General features: G+C 50.8%; 1 protein-coding gene across 1 annotated transcript in view; it reads right to left on the bottom strand.

The window, feature by feature from the left end:
- Positions 1–14,159, bottom strand: part of HS3ST4 (heparan sulfate-glucosamine 3-sulfotransferase 4) — a gene marked incomplete at both ends in the record, with an annotated part of 342,682 nt that overhangs the window by 289,835 nt on the left and 38,688 nt on the right. The window lies entirely within an intron of this gene.

Genomic DNA, 14,159 nt, shown 5'->3' with positions numbered 1-14,159 from the left:
GCCTCCAGCTGGGGAGAGGCGGAGTTCCTCGCTGCCTCTATAGGGCTCCCGCAGTACTTTGAACATCACAGTGTGAACCCGCTCTTTATTACTTGCATTAATTTCTGTCTCTGTGAATAGTATGTGAACTTCTTAAAGGCAAGAGTTATTCCTTTTTCATCTCTGTGGCTCCAGTGCCAACAATGGGCTTGTTATGGAGAAGGCCTTCCTGGATGTTTGTTGAATGGGAGGCTGAGTGGGTGGATGGATGGAAGGATCTATAATAATAAAAGCATAATATGCTAATTAGACCAAACGTCCTTCTGGACGAATCCAGGGCTGTAAGGGAAGCCCAGGTCCCGGGTGCCTGCCGGCGGCTGGAGGAAAGCCTGGGTCCCAGGTGCCTGCCAGTGGCCGGAGGGAAGCCTGAGTCCTGGGTGCCAGAGGGAAGCCGGTGCTGGCAGCCGGGGGAAGGAAGGCCTACTCTTGCATGAATTTCGTGCATCGGGCCTCTAGTTAAAGGATAAAAGGATGAAATGATGGAAGGGTGGATGGAGAGATGGAAGGGTAGATGAATGGAAGGATGGAAGGGTTGATGAAGGGAGGGAGGGATGGATGGATGGATGGATGGATGGATAGATGGATAGATGGATGGATGGAGGGATGGATGGATGGAAGGGTAGATGAATGGAAGGATGGAAGGGTTGATGAAGGGAGGGAGGGATGGATGGATGGATGGATGGATGGATAGATGGATAGATGGATGGATGGAGGGATGGATGGATGGAAGGAAGGAGGGAGGGAGGGAAGGAAGGATGGATGGATGGAGGGAGGGAGGGAGGGAGGGAGGGAGGATAGGAAGGATGGAGGGATGAAAGGATGGAAGGGTTAATGGAGGGATGGAAGGGTTGATGCATAGATCGATGGATGGATGGAAGGGTGGATGAATGGAGGGATGGAGGAATGGAAGGACGGAAGTAAGGGAGGATGGAAGGGTGGATGGGTGGATGGATGGATGCGTGGGTGGGTGGATGGATGGATAAACTGTGTGACTGAAGGCTCCTCACCAGGGTCTGCAGTACAGCTGCCAAGGGTTAGTCCCGACATTCTCGCTTTATTTAAGCTCCTAAAACACACCAAGTTTATTCCTTTACCAGGGACTCTGAACTTGTTCTTTCACCAGCTCTTCCCAAAACTAGTTCCTTCTCATAATTCAGACAAATCCTCCTTAAAAAGCCCTTCTCAGCCATCCCAATCAGAAGACCCACAGCCAAGTCAATAATTATTACATTGTTGTGCTCGTTAGTAATTCATTCTCACCGTGTGAAATTGGGGGGTGTCCATGTCTGCTTTCCTGTCCACGTGGTGCCTCCCATCCACCCCACTAGAAAGCTTCATGAGAACACACTGTGGCCAGCACACTGCAAGTGCTGAATAAATATGAAAAGGTTGGATAAACAGATTGCTAAAGGAGAAAATAATCAACTAAATAAATGAGTAAAGCCCAGTTCTTATTGGCCTTTGTGGCATGAACAAAGCCCGCTGGGAATAAGCAATCTCTTGTCCTTACTGAGAGTCCCTCTAAGCAGCTGTGTGCTGCAGTTCTGAAGAGCCTGGCCTTACATCCCTGTAGACCTGGGCTTGAGACTAAGATTTGTCACCTGTCATCGCCAAGTGACCTTAGACAGACAAACTACTGAACTTTCCAAGCCTCGGTTTCCCCATCTGTCCAACAGAAATCGTAACAACACAAACTCCTAAGGCGCCTGCGAAGAGTAAGAGCATCCTGCATGCAAAGCACCTGAACAAAGTTCGTCACACACTACACCCACGTGATCGCCGCCTCGGGGAAGCTGTGAGGCCTCTCTGCCCTCTGACCTCCAATGTTCTGAGACCTGGCCTGTGCTACAGAGACTTCTGCACACCTGATCCTCCCCGGGCATTTCCCCTGAGCGGCTCTGCAAGCCTCCAACCTGAGGAAGCTTCCTGTGCTGGACAGACGCTGCGGGGCCCTTCCCGGGGCTTTGAACCAAGGGGCCGCTTTGGGCCCCTGCAGGGCGGAAGGGCGTCCACACCAGGCCAGCGAGACGCGGACAGCACCGCTCACAGACCCGCCGCCTCTTGGCAATGCCGTTCTCCGGGGAAACTTCTTCTGAGCAGTTTCCTTGGGGGTCAGGCCACCGTATGTGAATCTTCTCTGTGGGCCCCACATATGTCAACATGGCATTTTGTTCAGAAAACGCATAAAGAGGATTGCCGGCTGCAAATACGACACTCGCTCTAGAATACCGTCAGCCTAATTGTTTGCAGAAGCAAACAGACAGAGTATGAGAAAAGCTCGATCTGTAATGGTGGGGCCTGCACAGCTGCGTCCCGAGGCGGGCGGCTGGAGAGCGGTGGGGCAGACACTGAAGTGCAGCGTGGAGCTAGCGCGGAGCCTTGATGCATCACCTACTGGGGAAACAGGCGCGCTCGGTGTGTTTGGGGACGACAAATACTTGATTCTTCATCAAGTGTGTGCTTTGCCGTCAGTGGCTAATCTGACCCCAGGAAGAGGGAGCCGTGTCTCACGTGGCTGCAGAGCAAGCGCAGGGCTGACTGTGAGAATGATGGAGGATCTCTTAAGCACCCAATTCCCACGCCAGCAATGCCCTCCGCTGCGTTTTTCTCCTGCTTTTCAAGTTGCCTGTAATCTATTCAGACAAATCCTTTTATCACACTGGTTTCCTCTCCTCATTATGACCCAGGTGATTAATTACTAAATTTCTCCCTCATTCTTGCACAACTCCGCGGCTCATTTTTCATGTGCAGAGTGGCCTTTCTTGTCCAAGTGCACGTGTCTGCACCGCTCAAATGTCTCCATTGCACGTCTCCAGGTTATTAATAACGGTTCCAATTGGCCATTTGGAAAGCTAGCCGTCTGCAGATCTGACTGTCCCAGCGCCAGCGGGGCAGTGTGGAGGAGCGCCCAGCCCGCCCCTGGGTGAGGAGTCGGCATAAGCAGTGACCGTGACCCTCAGAGCCTTTCAGGAAACTCCTCTTTCTGGGACAAACGGATTCATGGAGTAAATGGAGCTGGAGGCCCCTCCTCGCCCATCTCCCCGCGTCCAAAGCTGGTCCGAACCGGTCCCTGTGTGGCAGCTCCCAGCCAGCCCAGACTGGATCTTGGAATGAAAATCGGAAGGAAAGGAAAAGGGATGCACTAGAGCTGATGTGAAACTTACTAGTCACAGGGATGCGGCAGGAAAGGCATTTTAAAACAATCTACGCATAAGGACACGGGGCTTCCTTTCACCCACGTGGGGCTGACGCCTGACCCCGACAGCAGCGGAGCCAGGCTGTTCTCACTCCTCACGCCCCACACACACCGCCCTGTGCGTGAGCCAAACAGCAGGGACCACGGAAGGCGGTTAGGTTTCCAGGTTTCCGTCCGGACCTGCTCACGCCCCACCACCCTCTTCCCCGCGAAGCTCTTCAGTCCCGTAACAAACGTGAGCGCTGCGGGGCACCGTGTGGAGCAGGAACAGGACACGGCTCTGTTAGCACGACTCGTTGCTGACGGCACTTCACACTCCTGAGGGGACTAACAGGTTCCCAGCAGAGGAGGCCAGAGTGCCCCGTATCATGTATGCGTCATGCCTACATCATCAACATCGTTCCGCGCACACATAGCTTAGCGCCTGGCTTTGTGTAACGCTCTGTGACATTGTGTGAGTCAAATTACAAGAATCCCCAGCTCGGTCTCTGCCACTTACTTCATTTTCCCAGGGATGGCGACAGTGAAAGAGCCTTTCCCTAACTGGAGAGGATGGAGAGCTGAATGAGGCTGCACACACACGTGCACACACATGGGTACACGCACACATATGTGCACACACAGGCATCGCCCACATCTCCACACTGCCATGGGAAATATCTTCTCGGAGGAGGACAACGGGGTTGAGACAATGAGTCACTTCGAGTTGGCCTTCGGCCAGGACCCCACACGCCAGCTCCTGTGAAGCTCCGTCTCAGCATGAGCTGATGTCCGCATCGGTGGCCTCCCGCATCGGTGCCTCCTGTCCCAGGAGTCAGAGGGCAGCTCCCTGGCCCTCCCTCCTGTCCCAGGAGCTTCCCGGCTCAGTCAGCAGCACTCACTCCACACAATAGGAACTCCTTGCAAATTAGCATTCCTCCCTCCTGCCTGCCCTGCCCTCCAGTTTTCAAACATAACAACAATCTAAATGAAATAATGAGAGAGACTCATTCTGATGCTGTGGAGGAAACTGGTTTATTGCTAAGGCAGCAAAGAGAACTAATTGAATGCACTGGAGAGAAGGAAGCAGAAGGGAGAAGGAGAAAGGAGGGTGAGGTAACCTGATGGAATGACGGAGGCGGGAGAGGTTGACACGTGTGCATGCGAGACACACGTGCACACACACACACACACACACACACACAGGCAAGGCAAGCGCTGGGAAGTCATAGGAGAGAATCTGCACAGCTTCTGAGATGGCAACGCCGGCCAGGACGGGGCCCACAGGGCCTGAGAAAGGCCCTCCCGCAGTCCACCCTCCTCCAGAGCTCCCGGGCTTAGGTGGAGCACGCACGCGGTCTGGCCCAGACACAACAGTGACCTCAAGTCTCAACAGCAGCGCGGTGACCAGGGGCCACAGTCGCTACACTTACGACTCATCTTCCATGAAGACCGGGAGTCCAGAGGGGCTTATCACCGTTGACCCCAAAGGACGAAGCGATGCCACGTGCCTTCCCGTGCCAGCTCGCTAAAGGCCACGCAGCCTGCCGTGTCCCTGCAGCACTGGCTCTGGAGCCCTGGCTGCACGTGTGAAGTCTGCTGCCCTGAGGCCATCATGCCGGGAGAAGCTGTGGAGACACTTTCTTCAACCATCCCAACCATCCCCAAGGACCCAGCCTCCGGGCACGCCAGCGGGGCCCAGGACACGAGCTGAGGAGACGGGGCCATTCCAACGCCAGGCCATGTGGGCTCTCCCAGGGGGCCAGGCGCCATTCTGCTCCTCCCCACAGAACCAGAGCCTAATAAAATGGTCATCTCACAGCACAAAAGTCCGTCAGTGTGTCACACCATGAAAGCAACCAGAGAAGGCCTTACTTTTCTCTGCTTCTTCAGGAAAACACCCATTTCCACATTGCTAATCTTAGTCTCAGCATCTGGACAGTGGGACTAAGGCGAATACTATCTAGCTCACAGAGATTTTAAAAGAGCCACCAATATCAATTATGATAAGAATAACCACCACCGACATTTACTTAGAGTTGCTATGTCTCAGGGTCCATCTTGCATATCTACACTAATAAAAGAGAAAGATGCAAATTGACTGTACCTATGTGACGCCCACCAGCCAATCAGGAGTATGCAAATTAACCCAACAAAGATGGCGAGTTAATTTGCATATGCAGGCGCAGAGCGAAGACTGAAGACTGAAGACAACTGAAGACTGAAAACTGAAAAGGCTTGGCTTCTCCGCTGCGGCTGGAGCAGAGAAGCCAAGCCTTGCTGCAGCTGGAGTGGAGAACCTGAGAAGCCAAGCCTTGCTGCGGCCGGAGCGAAGAAGCCTAGCCTCGAGGCTTAGCTTCTCTGCTGCGGCCGGAGCGAAGGCCTGGGTCCTGGGTGCCAGAGGAAAACCGGTGCCAGCAGCCAGGGGAAGGAAGGCCTATTGCACGAATCTTCGTGCAACGGGCCTCTAGTATTATATAAATTAATGCTCTTAACCACCCAGGAGGTAGAAAGCTATTATTATCCCCTTTAAAATGAGAACTCGAGGCCCAGTGAGAGCAGTAGCTTGCTGAAACACACAGTGAAAGGCAGAAGGTGAATTTGAAACCAGAGCAGCCTTCTCCATCTCCTTAACCAACAAAAAACCTGCTTACAAGTAGACAAGCATTTAGGACAGTGCCTGGCACATATTTAAGCTTAAGAACAACGTTACTGTTATTATTAGTGGTGTTGTTTTTATAATCAACAGACACAGACTTAGGAAGTACCCAAGTGGGTCTTTCCCCCCCTCTCTGGTTTGGCACCTACAGGTGAATTTTGGGTGCCCTGTCCACTCCTCGTAACCCCTCCCAGCCATCAGAAAACAACGGGGAGAATATCCACAGTGTGTACTCTCTATGCCCCGACGATTTCAATTTCATGCTGTACTGAACCTTAGAAATGCCCCCTTTTCACCATGTTTTTATCCTAAACCAGTGTAAAAACTTTTATATTTCCTAATGGAGTGTACATTTATCCATTCCTACCAATCTAATGGCAATTTATGAGAAGTGAGGCAATAGCCGGTAAGATAAGCTTGAAGCTTTCATTCCCAAAGTTCAATCAGTTAACCTAGGATAGCAATCACGTTTCCGGAATGAATAATGACGTGGAATAATATCTGGATGGAGATTTGCCTTTTTGCATAGAAAATTGCATTATCATGTGCGCATCTCAGCTGGATACATAAGTTTACCAATAAGAATAGTGCTTCATGCATTTTTATCATGGAGCCATTTGATGCTGAGATTTCCAGAGGATCCGCGTTGAGGGAGGAATCCTTAATGTCTGTATAATGCGTGATGTTCTCTGAGCTGTAGGTGTGAGGGTGGGAAGGCAGGAGTGGGCTCTGCAGTTCGGAAAAGCTGCCACCACACTTTCCCAGGGGTTCTTCCTTCCCCTGAGCGAGGGGGGGAGCTGCCGAGGCACCGTGAGACCGAGTTCTTTAAAGAAATGGCACTGAAAATAACCGCCATGTCAATTCCAGCTAATGGGGCACAGTATGGGCTCATTTCGAAGCGAGGAGGAGTGGCGTGCAACCATTAAGGAAGCAATGCGTGTGCCATCTGTGAGCATGCCCATCTAAGCACAGCTCGGCGCATCTCTCCCACAGACGAGGAGATGGACCGCCCACTGACCGGGTCCCGGGCAAGCATTAGGAAGCATAATTGTAAATGAAATTAGTGGGGAAGCAGGCAAGGGTTTTCCATGGGAGCATCAAAGACTCCTATTGGTGTGAGACTTAATTCCTGAACTCCACTAACTCCCCCTCTCACAGGTGCAACTGCTGGAACATTTCAGATGCACACACCTGCTTGCCAGCTGACATGTTTAGTTGAGAGTGTGCCCTTTCAAACTCAGGAGGAAGCCAGCTGAGGAAACCCGCGCTCCGCCCACCACTCCCGGGATGAATGAGCTGGCTCCGGCGGAGTTCCGCCTGTGAATGACCTACAGCACTGCTTCTCCACTGGGAAGACATCCACACTTGGGCCTCTGATGAAAGCTGAAGACTTCCACGGAGTCTGCTGGTGCCCACTGAAGGCAAGTCCAGTGGCTAAGAGCACAGACATTGGTGTCAGGGAAACGCAGGCCTGAGTCCTGGACCTGCCCCTCTTCTGTTCTATCTGTGCCTCAAGTCCTTCCTTCCATAAAAGAGAAGCAAAAACAGCACCTGCCTGAGAAGGTCCGGGAGGACTAGGTGAGGACATGCAAGGGTTAAGCACACCCTGTGCCAGGGAGGGCGCTGTGCCTTTCAGTTCCTAAGTACTGATGCTCATGGGTTGGGAGTCCAGTCCTGCCCCAAGTCCTGAGTGGACACAACCAAGTATCTTGGCCTATAGGAGGCAGCAAAAGCACAGTGGTGCGGTGGGTGCTGTCCACAACTGTGGTGCTGAAAATCAGCCCATCCCCCACCTTCTAAAATAGCATTCAGGGCTACCTGCCTGTCCTGTCCACGGCTTCTAATTGGCCAGCCATCTATGGCAAGAGGAGTAAATAACGCTGGTATCGAGGAATAATACAGACGATATTTTTCCATGTGGGCCATCAAGACTCTCCCACTTCTTAGCCCTAACTGGTTTGGCTCAGTGGATAGAGCGTCGGGCCTGTGGACTGAAAGGCCCCAGGTTCAATTCCAGTCAAGGGCATGTACCTTGGTTGTGGGCACATCCCCAGTGGGAGGTATGCAGGAGGAGGCTGATCAATGTTTCTCTCTCATCGACGTTTCTAACTCTGTCCCTCTCCCTTCCTCTCTGTAAATCAATAAAATATATTTTTAAAAAAAGACTCTCCCACTTCTTTGGGATTAATTGTAATGGTTAACACCCACTTGTGACTTGAGCCTCTACACACTGCATGCTCTGATCACTGGCACCCTTTCTTCCTCTTTAAACACTTCATATCCACTCATATCTCTGTGCTTTTGCACATACTGCCTGCTTTATTGAGGATGCTCGAATCCCATTCTATGCCTACCAATTCCTCTAAGGCCCAGATACTCACAGTCTAATGGAGCAGACTTAGAGTAGAATCAATAGGTAAGCCCACGAAGCAATGTACCATGGGGAACAGGCAGCCGATGCAGGGTGAGAGGAATGAAGGCGGCTTCCCAAGGGGCGTGGAATCTGTACGGGATCTGGAGGATGCCTGAGGCAGGTGACAATGAAGGGGAAAGGCCATTTGCAGTGGGTATTTGTGTTTCCATATTTGCCAAACATAACATCTGACAAACTGTCCCATGACACTATAGAGACCAGATGAAGAAATCAGAGCCAAATGAAACAACGGTTAGGACACGTCAGAGCTTATTTTTATTGAAAACATGTAGATTAGGAAAGATCGGATTTTAATGGTGTACAAAAGACTACAACATGCTATAAGATTCTTTTTATATAAAATTCTAGACACAGCAAAGAGCTGGCATAAAGTACATTTACTGGGGCCACAGTGGGGAGGGGACTGCAAGTGAACTCTTTTGGGTGACAGAAATATTCTATACCTTGATGGTATACATGACTGCTTATGGTCATCAAAACGCGTTACTTTCATACTGATACTTTGTGAATTTTATGGGATGTAAATTAAACTTCAATAAAGTTGATTTTAAATGGAGTAATGAAATATTTAATGTGTATGAAATACAGGACCTCACCCAGGACTCTGCATCTTTAATGAGCATCTCCACCAAATCTGCTGTGGACGGTCTGAAAACAACCATTTTAGAAATGCTGATGGATTGATCATCCACTCAAAGTCATACTTGGGAAGATCTCTAGTTGTCTGACGCAGGACACCATGCTTGAAATTGTGCAAAATGCTATCAACAACATGTGTGTGGCCGAGACTTGCAGTTGCCAACTTAGCACTTATTCTCTCATTCATCTCCAGTAATCGATGCATTTTATATGGGTACATAGTTCCCCAGTGAAACACTATATTTCCCAGCCTCTCTAGATTTGGCCATGTGATTAAGTCCTGGCCAATGAAAAGTAGGTTTCAAGATTTCCAGGAAAACTCCTTTAAAAAGAAATGTGCCCCGTTTTGTCTCCATTCCTCCCACTTAGAATATGAGTACAAAGCTGGAATCCCAGCATCCATCTTTAACCCTGAGGCAACATGTTCAAGATGGAGAAGCACCTATTAAAAGGAGCCTGAGTCCCTGATGGCCATAGAGATACTATTGACTATATTAGACCACATCTAACTCTGTATCTCTTTATTTTTAATGGTTTATTGATTTTTTTAGAGAGAAAGGAAGGGAGAGAAGGAAAGAGAAACATCAATGTGTCATATTGATTGACTGCCTCCCGCACGCTCCCTACCAGGGATCCAGCCCAACCCAGGCATGAGCCCTTACCTGGGAATCGAACTGGCCACCTCCTGGTGCACGGGACGATGCCCAACCAATTGAGCCACACCAGCCAGGGCTGGGCTTCTTTTATATTGGAGAGAAACATAAACGTCTGTCTTATTTTAAGTCACTGTTATGTGGGATGTTTCTGGTATGTGCAGCTGAACCTAATCTTAACACATCCTTTTGGCTTACTAACTGCCTTTCTCACCATGCTGGTTTCATTGTCCAGGGTGCTGGGTGGCAAGAATCAAATGTCAGGCAAATCTGATAAAATAAAACTGGGACAAAGGAAAATCTCTTAGGGTCTTAGTTGACCACAGGACTCAATATTAGTCAACTCTGTGATGCAGATGATTGCAAAAAGCTAATTCAGTGTCAGGTTATATAAATGGAGGTAGCGTATAAAGATGAGCCTTTTAATATACTTTGTGGAAAACAGATGGCATATTAAATTCATTTCTGGACATGTCATTGGAAGAAGAATGCTGATAAAATTGAGAGGAACAAAATTGAGAACGGATTAGAGATAGTGGTCAGAAAATATCAACTGAAGAATTTAGACTCTAACCTGGAGAAGGGAACACGGGGGCGGAAGGGACAGACGTTGCAAACACTTGCAAAGCCATCGTGTTCTAGAACAACAGGTCTCGTGCGCACAGCTGAAGAGGAAACACATGGGCACCAGAGGGAATCAGCATGAGACCCACCAGACCGAAAATGAGCTGCCTCACAAAATATTGACTTCTCTCATACGCTGATTGATTAATTGATTTACACCTCACCTTGTGCCCAAAATAAATAGCTAGCATTTCTAAAGTGATTATGTGATAGCACTAGTCTGAGTGCTTTATATGTATAATTCATTTTATTCACACGACACTCTTAAGCAGCTACTATTATTATCCCTATTTTTATGGATGAGCAAACTGAGAAGAAAGGTTCAATAATTTGCCCAAGGTCACAGAGAGACAAGGATGGAGGCAAAGCCGAGATTCCAAGGCAAGCATCCGGCCTGGGACCCCGCGCATTTGCCACGGGGCATGGCCGCCCTGCTACGGGGCAGGCGGCGAGGGGAGGCTGCCACGCTGAGACGGCAGCGGGGACTGCGGGCCTCTCCGACCCATCAACCGTGGGGGCCCAGGGCCCTCGGAGGGAGGCTGGTCTGCCGAACCGTCAACAGGCTGGGTTTGTGACCTGCAGTTTGATGTGAAGGTCACACACTGTACGGCAGTTCAAGAGAAGCACAGAAGCCAGAGGCACAGGTTTGTCTGAAAAGTGGGGGCAAGAGACGGAGAACCTGATATCACCCCTCGGCATTGTGAGGACTGAAGCCACAGAGCACTCGGGTTTGAGGAGGTGCAAAGCAGAGACCTGGATGGCAGGCGCCAAGGCTCAAACTGTGAACCACACCCTGCACGGTGTGGGCAGAGGCGGGCCCTGGGCACAGCCTGATGCTGCAGAGGGCAGGACGCGAGCCGCTCCAAGGCTGAGTGCTGAGACCTGTGAGGGCCCGTTGCCTTGGCTTGTCCAGAATCCACCCCTCTGTTCTTCAACAGCACCCCGATTTTATCTGGGAACCCCCTCTGCCAGGCTCTCAGGTATGCCTGACCCCTGAATCCACCATCACCCATGTTCAGACCTGGCCGACAGCATGGCCTATTCCCCAGATCAGCATGGTTGGTTTAGGTGGACATACGACCCATACGAGTTCAACGAGAATTAACCTCCGTGGAATTATTAGGAAAGATCCTTCCTCGTTACCAGCCAGGGCACCTGTGTGGGTACGCCGACTGCATGGAGGTGCTGGGACCATCCCGCTATGGGGACAGTTGTCCATTCATGAACAAACATGACAGGAAGGAGAGCCAGGGGGCTGGGTGGGGGTATTTGCATATCCAGATCTAGTGTATTATTATTACATACACTCCCTGGATTTTTGTTATGCACACAAATCAATTCTCCTTTTTGTCGGTTTCTGTCACTTGCCATGGACAGTGATGGCCGGTGTATGCCCGCTATGCTTCGGGGTGACCGCTCCCCCAACACGTGCTTCCTGCGCACGCCTCTCTACTGCGTCACAGGTTCCTGGAGAGCAAGGAGTGGCCTCCCCCCACTGGCAGCACCGCCCGGGGCGGGAGCATTCGCAGCAGAAACAAATGTCACTGAATTCATTTAAGTCTATTAAATGAAATAATACAGGCGAGAGGGTGCTATAAACTGTAAAGTGTTTTTACTATTATTTCAAACAAAGGTGATATAATAGCCTCTCTTTGTTTTTAAAATGTACTGAATCAGAAACTCCATCGAGTTCACTGGGAAGAGGTGCCCTCGGCGTGTTTTGCTCAGCCGCACGGCGTCCTACCAATCTGGCCCTTTGCCTTTTTGTCTCTTCTTTCTCCAACGCATCCTTTAAGGAAATGCAGTGCTGGTACTTAAAATCAAATCTTGGCAAGGTAAATGCTTTCCTTTATACAAAAACAAAACACAAAAAAAAAAGATGGAGGAGTACATCATTTAAAGCAATAAAAAAACAATTTATGATCCATCTCTGATGTTCAAATGCAAAATGGGACAGAAAAATGTCTATGCGTAATGAACTTTACAACGTCTGCTAAAGTCCTGCATGGGAAGGAAAAAAGACAGATGATTCAAAAATAGAAATCTCTTCCACTCAAATAAGTTTTGCAAAAGTAAAGTACACACACACACACACACACACACACACACACACACACACACTATATACTATAATCAAAAATGATGTAATAGTGACCGATTCCAGATGGGAACTAAAAATCCACAATAAGCCAAGTGATGAGAAACTCTCACCATATCTTCCAACTATGCTCACTCATACCTGGTCCTTTCCCTGGTCCTCAGCCAACAGAGAGCGTACACGGGAAATGATGGGGCAGGCGGAGAGCCCATCCACTGAGCAATTAGAAGGCGGGCTAGGGAAGGCAGGGCACATGTGCGTCCCTGACTGCCACTGTGTGACCTGGAGCAAATCAGCCCACCTCTCTGGCCTCAGCTGCCATACCTACAGAAGGGGTAAGTGATGCCTTCCAGGTTGTTGGGATTGAGTGATAAAACGACCCAGAAAGTGCTTACCGCAGGAATCCATCATCGGTTTATTCATCCTTTCATCGTGCCTGGTGTAAAGCAGCCACCACAAATCAACGCGGCCCCCCACAGGAAGGCAGCCACCCCGAGCACCGGCTGTGGGCTTGCGCTGCTTCCAGCTGCTTGCCCACCTTGACCAAGTGAAGTCACCGTGGGCCCCTAAGGTCTTGGAGGCTCACTTCGTCTAAGAGCCTGGGCCTACTCAGGGCGGGCAACTATTCACGTCGAGGGGCCAGGCAGAGACCCGCCCTGGTGTAGGAGCCCTGCGCGGGCTGCACCCTCTCTCCTGGTCTCGCCTCCACCTCCCAGCGGGAGCCTGGGCCAGAGGCTTTCATCACATCAGCCCAGGAAGATGCGGACCCGGGAGAGCGCTGCCGCCAGCTATCTAAAGGTCTGTGAGCCGCACTTGGACTCTCCAAGAAAGCTTAAGTGGAAAGGACATCTTCCAATAACCAACATCATCATCTCCCCACGCGCTGCCATCCCAAACAGACAGCCGCGTCCAGGAGTCCCGCCGTGGAAGCTCCTTTCAGGAAACAATCAGCTACGACATCGCCGTCCAATTCACTCTGACACTGATGAGCTCCAGGGCTCCTCAGGAAACAGCAGCGGGAAGGGCGCAGTCACGTGACGCCAGCTCCCGCCAGGCTTTTGAGTTGTGGTTCTCTGTCAAGTGTGTCATTCGCTAAAGCGGAGCCAGGGGGAGTGGGCAGGCACAGAGAGCTGCCTGTCGAAGGGGAGGCTAAGATCATCAGCAGGCATTCTCGGTCTCCATTCATTCAGTCAATCATTTATTCATTCATTCAATAAATATTTATTAAGTGCTAGGTTCTCTTCTGGATGCTGAGGACAGAGCAGTAAACAAACGAGGCGCAATCCTTGCTCTCACGGAATGTGTGTGCCGGTGGGAAGACACAAACAAAAAATAATGAAGGTAAACAAGAGCCCCCAGGAGTGACAAGGGCCGGGATGGGACCACGCTCAGCGGCATGACGGGCAGAGACCTGGCTGGAGGGAGCAGGCTGACGCCTGTGCAGCCAGGCTGTGCTCTGGACGTTTTACGAATGAGTGACAGGAGACAGCCAGGAGAGCTCCGGACAAGTGCCACCGAGGTAGGTGCAGGTTTCCTCAAAGGGGGTGCCACTGGCGCTCGGAGCGGGTCTCTCTTGTGTGGGCCTGTCCTGAGCACCGCAGGGCAGGTAGTGTCCGGGACCCCACCGACCTACTCTGTAGGGTCCCCTCTGCAGTCATCAGGGCAGTGGAAGATGCGTGCACTCACTTGCAGGGGGAGGGGAGGAGCATGTCTCTCCATAACCACTGACAAAGGAGCGAACCAAGGCAAAGGCCTGAGTCAGGCACAAGCAAGGGCTGTTCACACAGCAGAGAAGGCTGGTGTGTCTGGCCTGGAATGAGCGACGGGGAAAGGCGGAG

This window comes from Cnephaeus nilssonii (genome assembly GCF_951640355.1).
Source record: "Cnephaeus nilssonii genome assembly, chromosome: 2".
In the NCBI taxonomy this organism is placed as follows: Eukaryota; Metazoa; Chordata; class Mammalia; order Chiroptera; family Vespertilionidae; genus Cnephaeus; species Cnephaeus nilssonii.
Note: the sequence above shows the minus strand (reverse complement) of the source record. Positions and strands in the feature narration are given on the sequence as shown.